The 20,522-nt window shown below is 44.7% G+C and overlaps 1 protein-coding gene across 2 annotated transcripts in view; it reads left to right on the plus strand.

Annotated features, from left to right (window-relative positions):
- Positions 1–20,522, plus strand: part of SMOX (spermine oxidase) — a 49,612-nt gene that overhangs the window by 2,144 nt on the left and 26,946 nt on the right. For both annotated transcript variants that reach the window (XR_009933254.1, XM_062493970.1), the window contains exon 2: positions 6,087–6,898. The gene's annotated coding sequence lies outside the window, so the exon portion shown is untranslated. The remainder of the gene's footprint in view (positions 1–6,086; positions 6,899–20,522) is intronic.

Here is a 20,522-nt window from a genome sequence, read left to right on the forward strand (position 1 = left end):
TGTCCTGGGATCCCGTGGCCTCAGCCCTGCTGCTGCTGCAGCCACTCGTGGTTGTCCCTCTCTGGTTGGAACTGGAAGCGCTTTCTCCCCATTGTGTCTCTGCCACGGAAGTGTCAGGAGTTAGCTGTGGTGTCTCTGAAACTCAGTGCTTTACTGGGATGGAGGAATCTCGGTTGATTTGGTGGCACTGGAGGGGTTGAGGTAGAGTTTGGAGAGCTGTCTGATTGTTGACGTTCCTTACAAACAGCAGACAAGGTGGTTTCTGGGCTCCTTACAGCATCTCATAGGTGTGATGGTGCTTTTACTGACCTCCACCTTAGCCAAGTAGTGTAGTTTGGGTTCTTCTCACTCATCCATCCTCAAAAGCTATTGGACCCCTAGCCCTCTCTGCCTCAGAAGCTTGGAGGAGTAATCCTGCATCTTGCTACCAGCCTCAGGAGTGTATCTGCCTGTCTCTCAATCCCACTTCCATCATTTCATGTTTTCTGTTCCTGTCATCTCTCTGAAAGTAATCCTCCTAATCAAATCTGAGGTTCTCCAACTAAATTCCTGCTGGCCCAAGCAAGTGTCTAAGGAAAATTGTGATGCTGACTTCTGAAGTATGTGGAATTACTTCGTGTGATTGGGTTATACAAAAAAGAGAGAGAAATTATTTTCTCTGGTTTTTTTTTTTTTGCAAGTATTGTAACGCAGCCTGCTGTGTTTCACAAATCTCGCTGCTGTCTCCTTCTCTCAGTGATTGTAATTAACAGACCAGAAAATGGAAAAATGTAGAAATACCCTTTCCCACTGGCCACAAACATTAGTCCTCTCCAGAAGTTAATGAAGTCAAGTCTGTGGAAATTAAATAACTGTTTTTTTTTCTTTTCTTTTTTTTTTTTTTTTGTTCTGTTGGTGAGCTAAAACATTGTGTCAGAGTGGTAAATAATAAATAAAAAAGCTGTAAAGATCTCCTCTTGGCATTGGTGTGGGTGAAGAATGTATTTGAACTCTTCTTTCCCTGAAGAGTCTAAACTCTGACTTTAAGATGTGGCTGAGCGATGTGTCCTGCTCTGCTTGCATACCAGAACTGATCTAAGCACAGCAGTAATGTGGGAGAGAGATGGCAACCCAACATGAGAACAGGGAATAGAAGCATAACCATAAAAAATCCCAAATGCAACCAATTCATCAAATTATGGAATCCTAAGACACAAATAGTTTTACAGGTGGCACTTCAAAACCACCTTTATGGTGTTTCCAGATTGTTATCATCTTTGTTGTCTTCCCGTTGAGGGAACGTGAACATTTTCAGCTATCTTGATTTCATGTCCCATTTTTTTTGGCTCTTCTTTCATTGTGGTGGCTTTGTTCTGTCTGGGCATTCTGTGCTCCATGTTGAGGGCACATGGGTGTGTTCACTATAATAAATCTTGAGTTTACAGGAATCACCGTGGAAATTGGTTGAAAATATTTCTTTCCATTTTTTCCTTCTTTTTATAATCTAATAGATCAGTGGTTTCTTCTTGTTTTAACGAAAGATTCCAGAAATACCGTGGGTGGGAATATGAACCACTTGGAAAATAAATCTTTGTGGCGACTCCAGTTACCACCATGAGCGTGGGGGCACCTGAGGAGCACCTTGGTGTGCTCACACCAGGTGGTGTTTGGCTCTGCTCTGGAGAGTGGCTTTGGGGGAGCCTTAGTTTGAGGTCCTGTTTTTGTGTTTCCACGAGAGCCGGTGCCCTTGAGGGGCCATGGCATAGAGTTGGGTTGCAGGTTGGAGGAGCAGTGCAGCTGGGTGGCTGAGAGAGCTGGGAGTGTCCACCTGGAGAAGAGAAAGCTCTGGGGATAACTTGGAGCTCCTTCCAGTGCCTAAAGGGGCTCCAGCATAGCTGGAGAGGGATTTTGGATAAGAGCCTGGAGTGACAGGACAAGAGGGAATGGCTTCCCACTAACAGAGGGGACTTTCAGATGAGGTATTGGAAAAAGTTTTTTAGCCAGATGGTGATGAAGCCCTGGCACTGAAGCTGTGGCTCCCCCTGGATCCCTGGAAGTGTCCAAGGCCAGGCTGGACTTGGAACAACCTGGGCTAGTGGAAGGTGTCCCTGCCCATAGCAGGGAAGTGAAACAAGATGAGCTTTCTGTCTCTAGCAACCCAAACCAGTCTGTGATTGAGCCAGCAGCCCTGAGCTGTGGATAACACAGCACACAGGGTTTTTATCACAATGTATTTGCTGTCTGAACCTGACAGCAGCATGACAAGGACGTTTGCTCTGGGAGATGTGCTCTGTATTCCGGTGACCTTTTCCTCTGGAAATATTTAAGTGCAGTGAATGTGGTGGTGTTTGGTCAAATTTAATCATGCCCTTGGTTTTAAGTGCAATTTTGGTGCTACTTTTCATGGCAACTTGAAGTTTTTATTTTGTGACATGTTGGGGCCGGGGCTGTGAGGTTGCAAGGATGGGATGGATGGAATTGTAAGGATGCAGCAAGGAGTGGTTTGGCTCTGAGAAAGGCCTGGGTTGCTCGAAGGTGATGAGCTCAGCAGCAGGAATGTATTGCAAGAGGGGTCAAAAAGCCCCTCCCTGCTTTTCCTGCTGGAGTTTGATCCCTGAGCTATTCTCGGGTAGTTCTCTGCTACCAGGCCCTCCTTTAAAGTCTCAGTTAAACAAGGCACTTATTGTTGGTGCTCTCTCATTCCTAATGATGGTGGCTGGCAGCTTGCTGGGTCTGAAGGAAACAGATTTTGCAGCCCCAGAGTAGTGATTTACACAGGGTTGTTGTTGGATATTCCCTTTTTGGGGCAGTTTTCCACATCATGCTCTGAGACCATGTTTCTCTCACTTCCTGGAGTAGAAGGATGGAGAGAGCACTGGGGGCCACGGAACAGATCAGTGCCAGAAAGGGAGTGAGGAGATCTCAGCTGTGGAGGGCCCTAAAGAGCTGAACTGATGTAAACACAGACAATTTCAGCTTGTGGGGAATTTTTGGTTTGGTAACTTTCATTTATTTTATCCAATAGGTCTTCCGAGGGCTGCAGAGCCTTTATAATAGCTTGAGAAGTTCATTTAATTCCACTTTCAGTGTGTCTGTGTACTTAACTGAGTTCAAAGGCAGGAACTACCTTTTAAGAAATAAGAAAATATTTGTTTTCCTGGCTGATAAAGTAGAAAACTAAATGGATGTAGATAACTTTTGAAGAATGAATAGTTATTGATTTCCTTACCATTCATTATTCTGCACAAAATGCCAGATTTTTCCTAAATGTGTCCTCTAGATTGAGCCGAGTGGCATGGAACAGTGTAGTTTGCTGGCATGCTTGGAATGACTGAAACATTGGACAGGATATGGTGATGTTTGCACACTTTGAGAAGGAAGGGATAAAAAGCATGTTGGTTTTTAGATCATTTGTATTGTGAAGTACTTACTCAAGCTCCCTTGTAGATGACCTAGGCAGAAAATGCCTTGTGCTAAGTGAAGCAGATAGTCCTAGCCTATCCCTAAACTGGGAATTGCATAGGAAAGGAGGAGCTCCTTTTCCTTTGTAAGAGTTGGTTCCATTAAATTAATTTTTCAGGGCAGGTGGGGAATGGATTTTTTTCCCAGAGAGGTTGCACAGGTGTAACATTCAAGTGTGCTTACCTGATGTTTCTGCTGGACAAGTATTTAGTCTGAAACTAAATAAAAAATTCTGCCGTCCCATGGGATGCATGTTCCAGGATACAGACGTAATCTCCTGCTTTGATCTCCAGGCTTCTTCTAACAGGATTCTCTTTTTTGAAATCAGTCACTGTTGTGATCCCAGAGGACTCTGCCAGGAAGATGTGCCTGGTAATCCATTGGCTGAGCTCCTGGAGCTCACGGACCCTTTGGGAAAGCCTGGGAAGCTGGCACAAGGGTTGTTTTGCAAGAACCTGGCTCGAGGAGTGGAGCTGCCCTGCAATGTTTTCTCTGAGCTGTCCTGTCTCCCACTGCTTGTTTCTTCTCTTGCATAACTCTTTTCCATCTGTCAGAGCACAGGCTGACGGGTGTCTTTTACAGATTGAAGATGCTGCTTCTAGGAAAAGGGGTCATCCTATTCCTGTGCATGTCCTGTTGTGACTGTGGGTGTGAGATCTCAGTCAGGGAGCCCAGACACCTGGCAGTAGATTATTATTTTTATGGGGGTTATTTTTTAGTTGGATCTAATCCCTGGCCCGTCCCATGACTGCTGCTGTCAGCACTACACGTACAGTCAGGGCTGTCCTTTAAGGACAGTACAAACTGGGATCTGAGTTTTCTGGGATTGCATAACTGTGCCCTCAGATGTGCCAGGGTGCACTGACAGACACACGTGTGGTTATAGCTGGGATGTGCTCACAAAAACACTCACACGTGTGAGTATTTCTCCCTGGGACCGCTTCTGTCACCTTCCTCCCTTGTTGCTCCATAGACAGAGATTGGAGGTTGGCTTTGGATTTTCAAGAAAGTCAAGAGGATTGGAGGGGGGCACCCAAGGAAGCAAAAATTCTTAAAACTCCTTTGATAGGTTGAGCTTTAACCCTGAGATAAAGGTTGGTGCTTCAGAGTTTGCAGTTGACACTCTGCTGCTTGGATGCTCTGACCCCACAGACACTTTGTGCCATTCGTTAATGCTTGTAGGAGCATAAAGTCCTCCCAGCAGACTAAATTAAATGTCCTTTTCTAGTCGTGGGGAGCTCACACCATCGCTCCAGTGTCACAGTGGCATCTGGTGTCTCTGTTTGGGCTTTGAGAGAACTTGACAAAGGGCTGAGTGTGACCGCGGGCTTTGGCGTGAAGCACCGGGTCATTACTCTTTTTGTCCCCTGAGTCCCTTGGGAATCCTGGGCTGTGTGGTGGGCAGGGATCCAATCCTGAAGATTTTACACATGAAAATATTTCGGGGAGGGGCAGAAGGAACAGAAGAAAGGCCTGAAGATAAAAAAAGAGAGAACTGCTTAAACTGCAGGGTGAGATGGGAAAGGGGCAAGTGGGAGGGACGGTGGGGATGGGCTCCTGTTAATAACTGTGCCCATGCCGTGGGATGGCAGAGGGACTGTGTAGTTGGGCAGGCTGTGCTGGAAGGTCCTCTTCCCGTGCCTGTCCTCTGAGTCCAGCTCTTTTGTTCTCATTGCATTGCTCCTCCAAGAATGGAGGGAGAAGGTTCCATGTGGGAGCAGGCAGCTGCTGCACGTGGGATCTTACAGTGTTTCTCCAATGTATGATGGAATATTAGGGAGGCTTGCGTGCTTTGGGGCTGCTGCTGACGTGTTCTGTTGTCATATTTCTGTTACAAGCAAAGAGCTGCAGGGCTGGAAGGGACTTTTAAGTTGTCTGATCTGACCTCCTGCCCCAAGGCTGGGTCAGATCTATCTAAACTTTCCCAGCAGATGTTTGTCCAAAGCAGTTGTTAAAAGCCTCCAGTGATGGACTTTCCTCATCCTCCCTGGGTGATCCTTGAAAGTCCATCATTGTCTTGCCATTACTAAGATTTTCCTAGTTTCTGACTTGGATTTCTGTGCAGCAGTTGAGAATTGCTGCCCTCTTGCCCTTTTGTTGCTGTACAGAGCGAGCTGTTCAGTTCTCCGGAGCTGCCTTTGGGAATCTCTGGGCCATGTCTTCCTTGAGCTGCAGGGTCCAAAACTTGCCTGGAGTGCTATGTCTGATACCTGCATGTACTGAGCCAGCAAGCACCATTTTGTGACTCTCGAGTAGACTTTGGGGTATGATGAATGCAATTTGGTTTTGGACAGAGCCCTAGTGAAGTGTTTTGTCATGAAAGGTTTTATTATGGCTTTGTCTCTTTACTACCTATAAAAACAGAGCATGTGCTCTTCTTGCTCAGGCAATGTTTTCCACAGGGCTGTGTTTTGGATCTCTGACCTTTCCAGAATAATTCCTCCCTGTTGTAAGGTGAGGGAAGCCCTCGCCAGCTGCCCTGACCAAGGCTTTCCCATGATTAGCTCGATTACAGCTCAGCCATTGTGCTTTCCTGCTCTGACCTGCCAGCTGTAGCTCAGGAGTGACCTTCCCTTCTCCCTCCCTGCCGTGATTACACTCTGTGCATCTGATTTTGTTCCTACTGTCCCTTTGTTCCCCTGAAGGATTCAGCTCTTCATGCATTTCTAAAGCTGGTGGTAAAAAGTGGATGTGAAGATTATTCTGAGAGGTAGCACTCAAATATAAAGCATGACAGAAAACAGATCAGCCAGCACTAGAAGCATTATTGGCTAAGGTAAACTCTTTCACTTTATTTTTTTGGGGGAAAAAACCCCAAAACTTGCTGGTATGTATTGTTCCAGGTGTTTCCTCTGGATCTATTAACACCTCTGTTATACCTTTCAGTGGGAGAGAGTAGGAAGTGTGTGTGAAAGGTTTGTCTGCACACAGAGAGCATTTGTCCTGAGACAACTGAAGAAACTCTCACCAAAATGAAGGCTGGTCTGGACAGGTCTGAAGCATCTTTTGGCATCGACTTGTGTTTATTGCTGTGGGAAGAGCAGGTAGGGAGGAGCAGTCTGGCTTTTTTTCTTTGAACTATCAGTATGTATCTTTGAACTCCTCAGTTTTCTTGTAGAGTTTTTCTGTGATAACTTGTATAATGTGAGTCCTCGGTTTCTCTTGTTCTCTTTCCAATTGCAGTGAAAGCTCTGGTGTTTCATTGCTTACTTTTTTTCTCTGTCAGTTGCAGACACTGGGATCTTTAGTCATGTGGAAGGTATTTTCTTGTCAGCTTTAGAGTCTGAAGTACCTGCGAGCACTGAAGGGGTATAAAGTGATGTAGACTCTTGGGCAAAATCCCTTTTCCAGTGTTCCTTGATAATGGTTTCTTAGAACCGAAGAGTAAGTGAAGTGGCACAGGAGATGTGAAGCTCTCCCATCTGACCTCCTGCTCAAGGCAGGGCCAGCATCAAAGGTAGGTTTCTTGTGGACTTTTTTTTGATTTTTTTTTTTTTTTTTTGTCAAGAGTAGCAGGTTGATGCCAGGCTTAGTGCTCTTGTGCTGAGGAATATTTTCTACTGTCTGATCAGGATTTCCCCTGCTGTCAGTAATTCCCATTGTTCCTTGTCCTTTTGTTTCTGCCATCCAGTCTGGCTCCATCTGCTCAGTAAGCCTAAGTTAAGTAGTTGAAGACAGTCACTGGATCCCCTACTAAACACTGTTTCTTCTCCAAGTTCAACAACCCCCATTCCTTCATTCCATTCTCACATCAGCTGTTCCAGTCTGTTGGTTGCTGCCTTTCCAGCTCAGTGATCCAAGCAAATTTGAACCATGGAGTCATGGAATCACAGAATGGTTTGGGTTGGAAGGGACCATAAAGATCATCCAATCCCACCCCTTGCCATGGGCAGGGACACCTTACACTATCCCAGGTTCCAAGCCCCATCCAGCCTGGCCTTGGACACTTCCAGGGATCCAGGGGCAGCCACAGCTTCTCTGGGCACCCTGTGCCAGGGCCTGCCCACCCTCACAGCGAAGAATTTCTTTCCCATATCCCATATCCCTGCCCTTTATCAGTTGAAAGCTGTGTGTTTCACCCATCCAGTTGGTATTTCCCCATTTTTCTGTGTTGATAAGGCCAGGACTCTTGTTCTTTCCACTCACATTGATGGCCATTGTCTCATTTTCAAGTAGAGATTGATGCCAGAGGGTTCAATTCAAGGGAACCAAACTCTAAATTTTCCTGCTGGCTTTGGAAGGAGAGGTCTCCCCTCAGGCTGTGTCCTGCTTGCTTGCCTGCACTAGTCTGTTTTTAGGAACATTTCTGGCCTAAATGGATCCAGCAAAATCTCACACCTGTTGTTTTTTAATTTTTTTTCTTCTCCACAAGGTACTCTCAGGTCTGCTATTCCAAAAAGCATGGCAGTGGACAGCTCAGGGCAGGACTTTGCAAGGCATAGCTGAGTGCTTTCCATGGCTCATCCCTTGGGCTGTGCCTTCATGCTCCTGAGGGATATTGTTGAATGTCACCATTTTGCCTTGACCCTCTAAGAGCATTTTCTGGAGTCTTGCTGAATAGAGAGTTGCTCTCTGTTTTTGCATTCGTACCTGGGTATTCTCTTTCTTAATTATTTCCTGATGTCACTCTTGGACCAGTGCATGAAGATCATGTAGAAATTGAAATCTGTACACCATGGTGCTTGGAAGTCTTCACAGCTGAATCATCTTTTGGGTTTATGGCCATACATTCCAGTCTGTCGTCCTGACTGGCAATGAAAATATTGCACAGCTCTTGTGCCTGACTGGACCCGCTTTCCAGTGCCCTCCCAATGAGATAACAAACCCTTGATAATTATGCTCCAAGAAGGATGTTGACATGCAGCCATTTGATGGTGATTACATCTAATTAATGTTTTCTTAGGTGGATCTTATGGGAATGCCATATGGAACAGTATCAGAGCTAATAAAGATTGCATTTCTGAATCTCCTTATCAATCCTGTACATTTTTCCTGGTGATGCACAGGAAAAAAACATGTCCTGTATTGCTCCATGGATTTCTGATGCTAGAAGGGACCACAGAGGTGATGACACCTACCCCTGTCCACACTGAAAGTTCAACTTAGCGAGTCACACCAGACTGATCAGGAGTTTTATAACGGGACAGTTGTGACATGACAGCTCCAGGAGATCAAGAGAAAACAACTGTGATATGTTTATGGATCCCAAACAAAATTAAACAATTACCTGAATCCAGTCTTCAGAGCAGCCTTTGAACGAATCCCAACCTTTTTTCTGCAAGGGCTGGGAACATAAAGAACGAGTGTAATCTGTGCTGATATCAGGCAGCAGTTATCAGTGCCTACGTGCTGTTACTCAGATCTCGTTAGCTGCCTAATGGGATAATAGGCAGGACACTTCACAACTGCATAAGTATATTAAGCTTAATCTGCTCTGGAGCAGGGAGGGGAAGATGTGCTCGGTGACAAATGGACACAAGAAGATGCACAGTGGGGCAGGGGTGTAAATATGGGGCTGTCTCCCATCACTTCAGTCCCAGAAACTTTCTGAGGCAAAGGCTCTGTGTGTCTGCAGCATTTACATCAATGCTGGGGTCCCAGAGCAAAAGAGTTATAGCACTTTCAGACTTTACTCATGTTGGCCAGGCAACTTCACCTTCAAAAGCACAGTTTTTCTAGTAGTTGAATCCCTATAACCTAACCCCTGTTAGGTTATTTTTAAATCCAACATGATAGAACAGAGAGAAGCATCCCATGTGTTTGTGTGATACTGGACTTTGCAGTCTTGTCTTAAAGCTTGTTTCCAGTACGTGCAGATGCTTAGGTTCAGAAAGCTTCCACAGTTCTGTACATGGAGGGAAGAAGCTATTTGATTATTAAATACTCCTCCCTTTCTTTCCTGAAAAAAATGCAGTTACTGCAGTTACCCAGTTTTAAACTTCTGGAGTGGGTTGTCTCTTTCCAAAGATGCAAGGAAACCTAAGTCAGATTTTTGTAGATGTGGCTTTGAGCATATTTCATGAGTTGTCACCAGCTGTTCTATTCTCAGGAGAAGGGATCTGCAAGGGACATTTCTGGGTGCAAAAGATGCGTCTGCCAAGGAGATTTTTAGCTCAAGGTAACTGGGAGAGTGACTGTGTGAGCTGTGTCCTCTCCATGTATTTTTTGGATTCCCTTGGGCCTGATGAAGGGTTTTCACAGAAGCCTCAAATTGAGCCCAGCTTTTGGCCCCTTTTTGTCCCTACAGCTTTTCATTTATTTCTTGCTTAATCTCTTAGGAAAAGTTTCTTCAACGTGTGCTGTCCAGCATCTGCCTGTAGCTGGCAGGAAAGGCAGGAGCCAACCCCTTAAACTCTAAGTGTCTTAAGTGAATGTAAACTCCATTAAGTGTGTTTATCACCAAACAGCTGATTCCCAGCTGTGCAAAGCACCTCGTGGTTGATTTATATGGGATGTACAGAGAGGATCCTCTGCTGCTTTGTTCTGACATCTGTGTTTGGGACCAGCAAGGGTTAAGAGCGATGCACTTGTCTGTGTGAGGATTCTATTCCACTGTACTGTGAATTTAAAGTGTGCCAACTTTCCCATGGAAAATGTTATTTAAAAATAGAACCCCTAAGTGGCTTTTATTTTGGATGAAGGGAAGACATCGCGGGGTGTTTGGTCCATTTTGGTGTAGACAAACTCCCAGGTGGGGGAACTAAAGAATAGTGACTGAATACAGAAGAATTTTTATGGTTATCCACTCCTGATCTAGTGCCTGCACTAGAAGTGTGATCAGCAGGGAAAAACAGTATTTTTTTCCAAAGGGTAGCTTGCATCTCAGCAGCCAAATTCCTGGGACAGGCTCTGGAGAGCCCCTGTGTCCTTGTTTTTGCTTACATGCTCCCTCTGAGGCACTGGAGGGGGGGTAGCTGCAGGTTACTCTTCCCTTCTGTTGCTTGTGCCTGGGTCATGCTGCAATTGGAGGCATCCAGAAGAAATGAAGGAGAGTGGGCTGCTACAGATGGTCTCCCCAAAGTGTTGGATGTGTTGATAGCATGTTTTCTGTAGCTCTACACACCATTATTGCCTTTATCTCCCATCCAAATCTGCTGGGTACTGACGTGGGCTCAATCCATCATCAACTTTGAGTCTGTCTCCACTTCAGCCTGTACTTATTAAAGAGTGAAGAAGGCTCTGTCATATGCAGTTGATAAGACAATTTAGAAATAAAAGTGTGTATTAAAACTGTCAGTTGTATTTTTCCCCTCTTCATCTGCAAAAAAAAAAATAAAATAATGGCATGGGTTGTTTACTTTCTCCTGCATGGGCAATTTCTAGACGTGCCCAGCACTCTCAGGATTGTTTCACAAACCCAGGATAACCCTTAGGGTCGTCCTGTCTGGCCACTGCCTGCTACAGTGCAAACCACACCCAGTCAGTCAGGAATTAAAAGCAGAACACCTGCTTGTTTAGTCTCCAGTGTGTTCTTTCCAGAAAGTTTTAAAAATGTGTTTTTTCAGGACAATGAGGAGGTGAGATTTGCAACCCTGCAGATTCATCTTGCCCTTGTGGCTGAGCATGGATGAGCTGTCCTTGTGGAGGGAGCCCCAGTAGGATTGTGTCACTCTAGGTTTTCATTAGGGTTGTTAAGCACTGTTTTAGGTTTCCTGAGCTTAAGTCACAGAAGATCTGGTGTCTGGAGTCAAGGCCTGGCCAGTGACAGGCAGTCCTTTGGAAAGCTGTGCAAAGATCCTCGTGTCTCTCCAAAGTAGTGCCCTGTATTTCAGAAAGGAACATTGTGAGCGAGGAGAACAAGTTTCAGATCACATGTTCCCCAGCAAATACTGTCCTTTCGATAGGAAGACTTGTTGGAGAATGTTAATTGAGTCCCTTTTTAAATGAAGGAGGCTTTGCTTCCTCCCCAAGTTTTCAAAACAGATTTTCCAAATACAGTGCCTCTGTTTCATTCAAGTGTAAATCCTTTCTCTTTAACCTGGAAGTTATCCCAGAAAAAAAGCCTATCCATTCACTGCAGGACAGACCTTTGTGGTTGTAGTGGAAAAAAAAAGAAGTGGATCAAATTTTCCAAACAGGAAGAGAATTAAGAAAAGCCTTTGCTCAGTGAGCAGAGCTCTCATTTCAGTTTAAATGGTATCCTACAACTTCCACTTTACATCTCCATTGCTTTTGAAGCATCACACAATGATTGAGGTGTCTGCTAAATTTAGAAATGACAATTTTTTCTGCCAACATGCCATCCTAGCTGGAGGGATTTCAGCATGTAGTTATGGGATGGATGCAAGCGGTGATTTGAAATCTAGTGGCTTGTTATCTCATCTGACTTGCACATAGCTCTGTCCTGGTAGGGATTTAATACCTTACACTGATGCCTTTTCATTGGAGGGTACTAGTGGAAATGCTTTTCTGGCACAGTCAGGTGCTTGTGCTGTTTTACATTCGGTGAAGCTGAGGTACTGAAAGGATCAAGTGTGGTGTGCTGAATAAAATGAGCTCCCACCTAAACACATTGAAATTATGCTTTATTTTGAGCAAGTTATGGATAGCACTATTGTTCTTTTACCCCAGTCACATGGGAAGGCTGTGGTAGCAGAGATAAATCACAAGTGTCCCAATTCACAGTTTCTACTGTTTACCATATGACAAATCTTCCTGCTCTGTGAAAAATGTCTTAGATCTAAAATATGTCTTTTTTTTTTTTTCTTACCTCAGCCTGCGGTATTTAATTATTCTCTTTCTGAGCAACATTTTATCTCAATTCTGTGAAGCTGTTTGAGGCACTGTTTCATGCAGAGGATCAATACTAAAGTAAACTTCCCTTTGTTTTGGTAAAATGTCTTGATTGTTGCAGAGAAGAAGCGTTTTGAGTTCAGGTGTGTCAGGAGAAATGAAAGGCACCTTGCAGCAGTGGTAATCCATCACTGGAGTGCATCCCACAGCACTCCAGGCTCCACTTGGCCTGCAAGGCACTTAAAACCTCAAAGCACAAGAAGTTGACTGGAGGAGGTTTTCTGTTGGAATCTCCAGACAAAATTTCATCCTTGGGCTTTGTTTTGACGTTTGCAGCAAGATGGGAACAAAGGTGAAGGTGTCATTGTTGTGTTTTCATCTCTTTTCTCACCCACTCTTCTGTTTCTTGTTTTTGATATCATTTGACCTTTAAAGGTCCCTTGCAGCCCAGACTACTCTGTGATTCCATGATTCATGAGCTGTTTCTGCTCTCTGCTCCATTCTGCACTCAGGAGGAAAATCACTCAGCAGGGGGAATTGTTCCTGTTTCTTTACAGCAGGGATGTAGTCCTGTATAAGAGATTTTCCACAGCAGTGCTGATTGCCTTTGGATATCTCCAGGTGACCTGTATGCAGACAGTCTGCAGTGAGCAGAATCTCTTTGCTTTTGTACTGAAATACTTCTTACTGTTGTTCTCAAACCCATCTGGGGAAAATTCCCATCTTCTTTGAGGGAAGATTCTGGTGGGACCAGACAGCCAGTCTGCCAGCCATAACCCAGCCTTCAGGATCTAAGGACTTGCTTCCCAACCTGAATTCCCCTGCCCTGGGCTCTGTGCTGCTCCAGGGGTGTGTTTGTGCAGACAGCAGGATGGAGAAGACTGCGTGAATCACAGTGTGCTGAGGCCAGCCCTGGGTACGTGTCTGCTGCCTCAGAACTGGAACATGTGGTTTGTTTAATGCTCCAGCAAAGCACAGCCCAGGGAAAGTCTCTTTGATACAGCTGCACCTGCAGAGACACATTTTTCCTGGAGTCACGTCGAGTCTGTTCCAGGCTGAAGCTGATCCAGTTACTGTGGGAGTAAATCCATGTGGTGTTTGGCTTTTCTAATTCTGGTTCTCTTCCCATAGTGTTGCTGTTGGATTTAGTGATTTTCCCTGTGGCTTGAATGGTAAAGATGTGGTAATTGCTTGGGGATGGCTTAAAATCAAAGATTCAGTGTGGGTGTTGCTTTCAAAAAGAGAAGAAATAATGCTATTTCGAGAGCTGTGCTGCTATTTCAGGGCAGTTTGGTAGATCTGGGTTCTGAGAAGTGGTGAGGAAAAATAATTGCTTTTGGCTATCGTGTCTCATATGGTGTGTCTTGAAATGATCCTCATGTACCCATGGAGCTGGAGCCACTACTGAGCCTCTCTGCGTGGGGATTTGTTCCCTGTCTCACCCTCCTGGTACAGAGGATGGGAGGAGAAGAAAAAATTCCTCTTGAAACTTTGCTCCCAAGTTTGCTGCAATGGATTTAAAACCCCAGACCACAGTAAAATCCCAAGAGTAATATGGACACCAGTGTTTATTTGACTGAGACATTATTGTGTTCTGAGTTGTGCAAACACAGGCATATTTCCTTTTTAATTAAGGCTGGTTTTGTGAATTAAGATTCCCAAACAACGGAAGAAAGAAGACGGGTGGAAGAGATAAGATCTCAGGGTTGTGCAGACAGGATAGGGTACAGTTCTTTTTGGCAGCTGGAATATGACTTCTGCAGGAAACTTGTTTGCAGCATTGTTCTATCAATTATGCCAGTGTTTTTAGCTTATAACTTTTTTTTTTCATGTAGTTTACTGTCTTTCCTTCCTTTTAGAGTCTTGAAACAAGCAAGCTTTGCTTTAGTCAGGAGTGTAGAAGTGGCAGATACCTCCCAATCCTCAGTGTGACTTGGGAGCTGGAAATAGGGAAAAATTCCCACCAAGGGTCCACCAGAACCTGGCAATCTTGCAAAGACTCAGGAAAAGACAGGCCAGTTTGAGAGTGGTTGTTGCTTGTCCTGTTTAGTTCACCAGCTCTGAGTTGTTCATGAGCTGTCAACTCTTTGTCCTGCCAGAGGCTGACAGAACCAAACTGCAGCTTGATGCACTGGTTTAGGTTCTGGCCAGCTGTTGATAGATCCCTGGTAGTCAGTAGGATTTGGAAACCAGAGGCACTGGAATTCTTGGCTAGATCATCATTTCTGTCACCAGGGTCAAGTTGGGATTGTCCTGTTCACTGTGGCAGGTTGAACACAACTGGTGTCCCCATACTCTGCAGCTTGTCCTGACACAGCAGGAGGGTGTTGTGGCAATAACAGCTGTCTCTGTGGTGGGTAGATATTATGGGATGTCTTCTGGATAGGTTGGCCCTTTTACCTGTCTGCAGCCTACCAAAACAAGGGGATGCTGATGTGCCAGCTACAGCATGTGCTTGTTCTGTCTGCAGGGGATTTGCTCCTCTGTCGCCCAAGGAACATGCCAAAGCTGTTCTTTTTGTCACTGCTGTGGATCTCCTTTTAGCTGTGCAATACTGTAGTCTCAGGCACATGAACCACAGAGTTAGAGTTCTGATCTTTGTGGATGCAAAGGCAGGAGAAGCTCCACAGCCCAGACTACATTCTCAGCCCATTTCTCTGGGAATCACTTGGGGATAATGGCTGCCTCCAGTGGGAGCTTGTGATGGTGGAGAGAATCCTCTAGTCCTTCATTTTATCCCCACACTGTAAATCAAGATGGTGCCCCACTTACCAAGGTATATTCCTAGTAGCAACTCTAGCAACTGCCATCCCAGCCCCTCAGAGCTAGCAGAGCCTCCATGTTCTCACAGTACCCTTCAGCCAGAGGCACACCATTATTTTCATTTCTTTCCCCTCAGATGAGGAGACTTTGAAAAACACATAATAGTGCATTTTATCAGCGGGTTTTAAATGGTGTGATTCATCCCCTGTGTTTTTGGCCTGACGTTCCTTGGTTTAGTTTTTGGATATCCATGCAGTTCTGTCAGTGCCAAGCACTGTATGGAAGTGCCCCGTGGCAGACAACCTGCTCTGCCCATATGTTCCTTAAAAAAAAAAAAAAAAAGAAAAACAGCTCGTAATAGGAAGTCTTTATACTGCATGCCAAGACGCTTGGGGCTTGTTAAATATATTCTACTTGTCAACAACTACCCAATTTAAAGAGTAGCCTTGGTGTGAATCGGCTTTGAACAAGTTCATTTGACTCAAGGGATATTTGCAGGCATTAAAACAAGTTGGATCACAGTGGTAAAAATGTGCAGTGGTTTTCTGATCAAAAGCACCATCCAGTGACCCTTTTTTTTGTTTGTTTGTTGGTTTGTTTTGTTTTGTTTTAATCTCCTTCAAACCTTTAAAAGTGCAGATATTTTCCCAGCTGGTGATTTTGGAGGGTGGAGGAGGTTTATTGGGGTGAGTGTTTCTGGGGACCACTCAATGTGTTGCTGGAAAATCAAGCGGCAAAGGAGGTGCCTGGAGCCTCCAAAGTATCGGGAAATCTTAGTCTGGAACTTGTTCCACCATCTTTGTTGATCAAGAGTTAATTATAAAATGTCAAATGGCATGGTTAAGGGTCTTTTCCAGCCTAAGTGGTTCTCTGAGTGCTATGGTTTAATTCTCTGCCTCCCTCCTATGTATTTCCTGGATGATGGTAGTGTGGAAAGAGGCAGAGGGGATGGCTGTCCTGGAACATACTTGCAAAAAAATACTGTTTCTCAGAACAATGTTTTTTGTTGTTGTTGAAGAACTCAAACATTTCTGCACTTTGTGGGTCAGCAGTGCAGGACCACAGAGTGGTGCTGTGGTGGGAGCCTGTATTCTGCATACGGCGTGATGGCCTCAGCTTTAATATCCACCAGCTTTGGGTTTCTTCTCTTTCATAACTTCTGGGGTAGTTTACAGAGTTTGTTATTTTGTGTGCACTGAAGCTTCTTCCCAGCTTGGGAAGAGGAGACAATTTAGTATGGCCCCTTCCCTGTCTTTCCTGACATGAGGGGAGAGACAGTGAGGGAAGTGAGGGAATAAATGAAGTTAAGGCTCAGTAAGGTCAACTTATCAGACAGAAGGAGACGTGAGTTTGGACAGGCAAAGGTTAATACTCTATTTCCTTGTCTCTTTTGGGATGTGTCCAGAGGAAGAAGAGCACAGAGCCTGCCTGAAAGTCCCTGTTGCATTGGGAAACCAGTGCTGAGGAGGTTTGGGAGTGAGCTGCAGGTTTGTGGGAAGAACGGGAAGCATTTTGGCACGCTGCTGTCCAAGAGTACACATGGTGTGCCATTAATGCCTTCCCTTGATGTCTGATCCAGCCTGCACTCCCTGTGTGTCAGTCTCTGGGGTGGGTCAGTAATTTGTAAATGGAGCTGGTAGATGCTGATGTAAGAGCAGCATTTTCAGTGCCTTGAGCCATGCTTGATGGGTTGGGCTTTTACAGGGATAAACTGTAGTGGATGGTAGCATTTATCTTCAGTTCCAGCTTGTTTTTCTCTCCAACCACCCTTATAAATTCCAGCAGCTCTCTGGAAATTAAACCATTTTGGGTTCTGCCTGTGGAAATACAAGGCAGGACACAATTTGCTTGTTGGCACTGGAGTGCTGGCTTGTTTTTGTGGCTCTGGATTCCTTGTACCACCGTGGTGAGAAAGATGAGCATGGTCATCTTTCCATCATGAGGGCTGGTGGGCAGAGACGAGGCACGCAGGATAAGTGGTGTGGGATGCAGTAGAGAGGGTGCTGCAGAGATGATGGAGATGTTCCACTCAAAACCTCCTTGAGACCAGGCAGGATTGCTCACTCAGGCTCACTGTCCCTGTGCAGCATCTGCAAGGATCTTTGCTCTGGCCAGGCAGGCAGAGGTGATGGCAGCGGGGAAGGGGAATGAAGTCTCACTGATAGGAAAAGCAGGAATTTTGCATCTGTCTTCTTTGTTTCAAGTACTGGAAAACACTGTGTTCAAGGAGACCATACTGGTGATGGCCCTACTTGGAGCAGCAGGTTGTAGCAGAGCCTTTCTGACCCACACTTCAGTGAGCTGTCAGAACAGGTCTCTGTCCACACCTGGCATCTGCCTGCAAAAGAGGGCAGCAGGACTGGGCTGGGGCTGAGCGAGTCATTCCAACTGCTGCATCCACCTGGCAAACCTGTTCACACTAAAATCCTGGCTTGGGTAAAGCCTGAGCACGAAGCTGAGGAGGAGGTGCCACTCTGCAGGTGGTTTCAGCAGCAGCTGGAGGTGAGCTGCCAGCGCGTGCAGGTGTTACACGAGTTAACCTTGATGCCAGCGGTTCTGTACCATCAGTGACACAGGTTTGTGAGCTTGGGAAGGGCTCTGGCATGAACAGAGCAGGCTGTGGACCATCACCCTGCTCCTGCAGCTCTGCAGGTAGCTAAGTGAACGAGGTGTGTCTGCTTCCGGTGCAGTTAAAGCTCCCGTGGAGCTGCAGATGTAGCTGTCCCAGGCTGGTGTTTGCACAACTCCTGTACGAAGGCAGCTTGGAACAGCAGGCTGGTGTCACCCCCTGTGTCTGACTGACTTGGCATCAATTAATAGCGCTCCTGAAAGGGTGCAAATGAGGATTTTGAAAAGGGTTTTGAATGTGGCACACAGCCTGCTGGGTTAAAAAAGGACGGAGAAGGGAAAAAGAGATGCATCTTCCAGTTTGACATGTTTGCAGCATGGAGAGCTTGGAAATAGCATGTTGAAATAACAGGCAGTTTTTTATTAATGTGCTGTGTCTGAGGATTAATGTGCTTGTGCCTGAGAAGGCTGATGAAAGGGGGAAGGAGGGAGAAGTTACAAAATGCTTGTTGGTTGTGCCAGGAGCTGTGGAGAACTACAGCTCAAAGCAACAGGAGATAATGACAGGCAGTGCTGGAGCCAGCTCAGAAATCTCTTCCACTTCAGTTCTGTATCTGCTCAGAGATATGATCTGTCCTGGCCTGTGCTTAGGGAACAGCCTCAGTCTGAAAGGTGTTCAAGGAGATATAATTGCTCCAACCAGAATAATCCTTCCAGGCACTTCTCCCTCAGCTTAGGGAGAAAGGTGCATTAGAGATGATGGTTGGAAATTTTGTTATTGCAGTTACGCAGGTGAGGATTACTCACTACAACTCACTCAAGTACAAGTAGTGCTAGGCTGTGTAATGAGTTAATGGCCTAACAACTGCAGTGTCTTTACATCTGCTGAATAAGTCACCTTTCTGTTTCTGTCATGGAGCTTTTGCCTTTGGGCTCATCTAACAGTGCTTTCAGATAAATACTTTTCCTTATGCAGCTGATGAAATAATAGAAGTTATTACATCTATTTTAAAAAAGGCTTTTGAAACTCTGGATCAGAAAGTTTACTGGTATTATTATTTTTTTTTTTTTTTTTTACTGTTTTCATCATGGTACATTCCTGAGATGCAAAGGCCACAAAATTTTGTTTTGCAATTCAAACCTGGCCATCTCCATTGAATTGGCAGGATAATTCCCAGCACCACAGCTGGGTCTACTGCTGGGACTGGAGTCTAAATGATTATGACAGATTGGATCCTGAGTGGAAAGCTTCAACCAGTATAATCTCTGTCTTTAGAGAAAAGTATTTCAACAGCTGATTAGTGTAATTGTTAAAATTAGATATTTTATTTTTGTTGTTATTTTTTTCTAGATTCTGCTCTTGGTTTCTCAATCTCACTTTGTCTCTGCTTAGATTGAATTAATTTGGTGTCAGATTTTCTCTGTAAACACTTTCAGGCTGTGATGACAAACCTTATAAACACATGTGTGTGCAGTACCCCTTCATGTGTTGATAGTATTTTGAATAGCTGCACTTAAAATAATGAGGAAATAGTAGTGTGTTTATTTCTTGTGCTTCCATTTAGTCTTTCAGCTGACTCTTGCTGCTTTTATCCAAGTTCATTTCAAACACATGCAATATCATTGCTTAGCTTTGTGATTAGGGATGATACTTAATTCTCATCAAGTAAAACCCTACAGGGAATAAAGTGGTTCTGGTAAGTTTTTCTGCTGGTGTGTGCAGTCAGCAGGGAATTTGTTTGTGTTGATGATGCATTTCTCACCCTCCAGACTGGCTGTTACACTTGTTAATGTGAAGGCTGTCAATTCAACACAATTTAAGAGCACTCAGAAAGGTCAGGTGACTGTTTTAAACTGTCTGTAAGCTCCCTTTCAGCCTGGCCATCCAGAAACTGGAATGTCAGAGTTACCAGGATGGATTGCTCCTCCTCTCCATGCCCTTAAAGGCTGTGGGCAGCAAATGCAAGCTGAAATCTGAAATAATGATGGGGTGAGATGGGTCCCACTGGGATGACCATGAATTTAGTCTGGGAATGCCAGCAGTCCCAGCTTATGGGTAAATGATAACCTGCTGTGTGATACAGAGTCTGAATGAAGGTCACTTTTTAAAGATTAACCAATCCTGGTGGAAAACCCCAAACAAACCCTCAAATCCCAACCATCCTCCAGCCAAGCCTTCAAGCACACAAGCCTTGTTTTCAGAGCATTGCCTTGCCCAGGTCTTTGTGTCACCAGGGCTACAACAATACTACCACAGGAGTAGTAGGGTGAGCTAAGAATAGCAGATTTCCTTGAGAAATGCTTTTGTTTATTTTGGTCTTGTATTTCTAAATAAATGGAGCCTTAGTAACCTTTTTCTGAAGGGTCTTGGAAGAACTGCCTGGTGAGAGAGTATTGTTGTAGTAAGGAGGGCAGTTGTGAACTGCCTTAATTCTCTGGCTTCTTCCTTGTGACCTGCAATGTTTTACTGGCAAAATAATGGGGGAAAAAAAAATCATGAAGTTGTCACCCCACTGAACTTGTAGCCAGTTCCAATTCCAGGAATGGAAACCCATGATTCTGGCTTGGTAGAATGATGCCCATCTTAGAAGATATATTTTTTTCAAAGATTTGTCTGCTGGAAAACAACAGTTATGTTCAGGACTTTTTTTTGTTTGTTTGTTTGTTTTGGGTGTGTTTTTTTTTTAAATAAAGGAAATGGACAGGAGTGAGAGGAGATGAATGGAGGGTAATTTTTCCTAGGGAGTCAGGGGCAGTATTTGGATATTTTCATCTTGTGGGTAACCAGTGCCTGTTGGCTATCTCACAGGAACACTGTAAGCGAGACAAAGCAGGGGAATTTTACTTTGAATAAAGCTGTGATTTAGTGCTACCCTTGCTCTTAGATGGAGTTGAAGCAAAATTACAGTTTGAGAGAGATTCACAGTGCAACAGCCAAAACACTTCTTACCCTGTGATTAAAAGAGAAAAGAAAAAACAAAATAAAAAAGAAACAACTCTTTTTGGAAATCAAGAAG

This window comes from Cinclus cinclus, chromosome 5 (assembly GCF_963662255.1).
Source record: "Cinclus cinclus chromosome 5, bCinCin1.1, whole genome shotgun sequence".
NCBI classification, from domain to species: domain Eukaryota; kingdom Metazoa; phylum Chordata; class Aves; order Passeriformes; family Cinclidae; genus Cinclus; species Cinclus cinclus.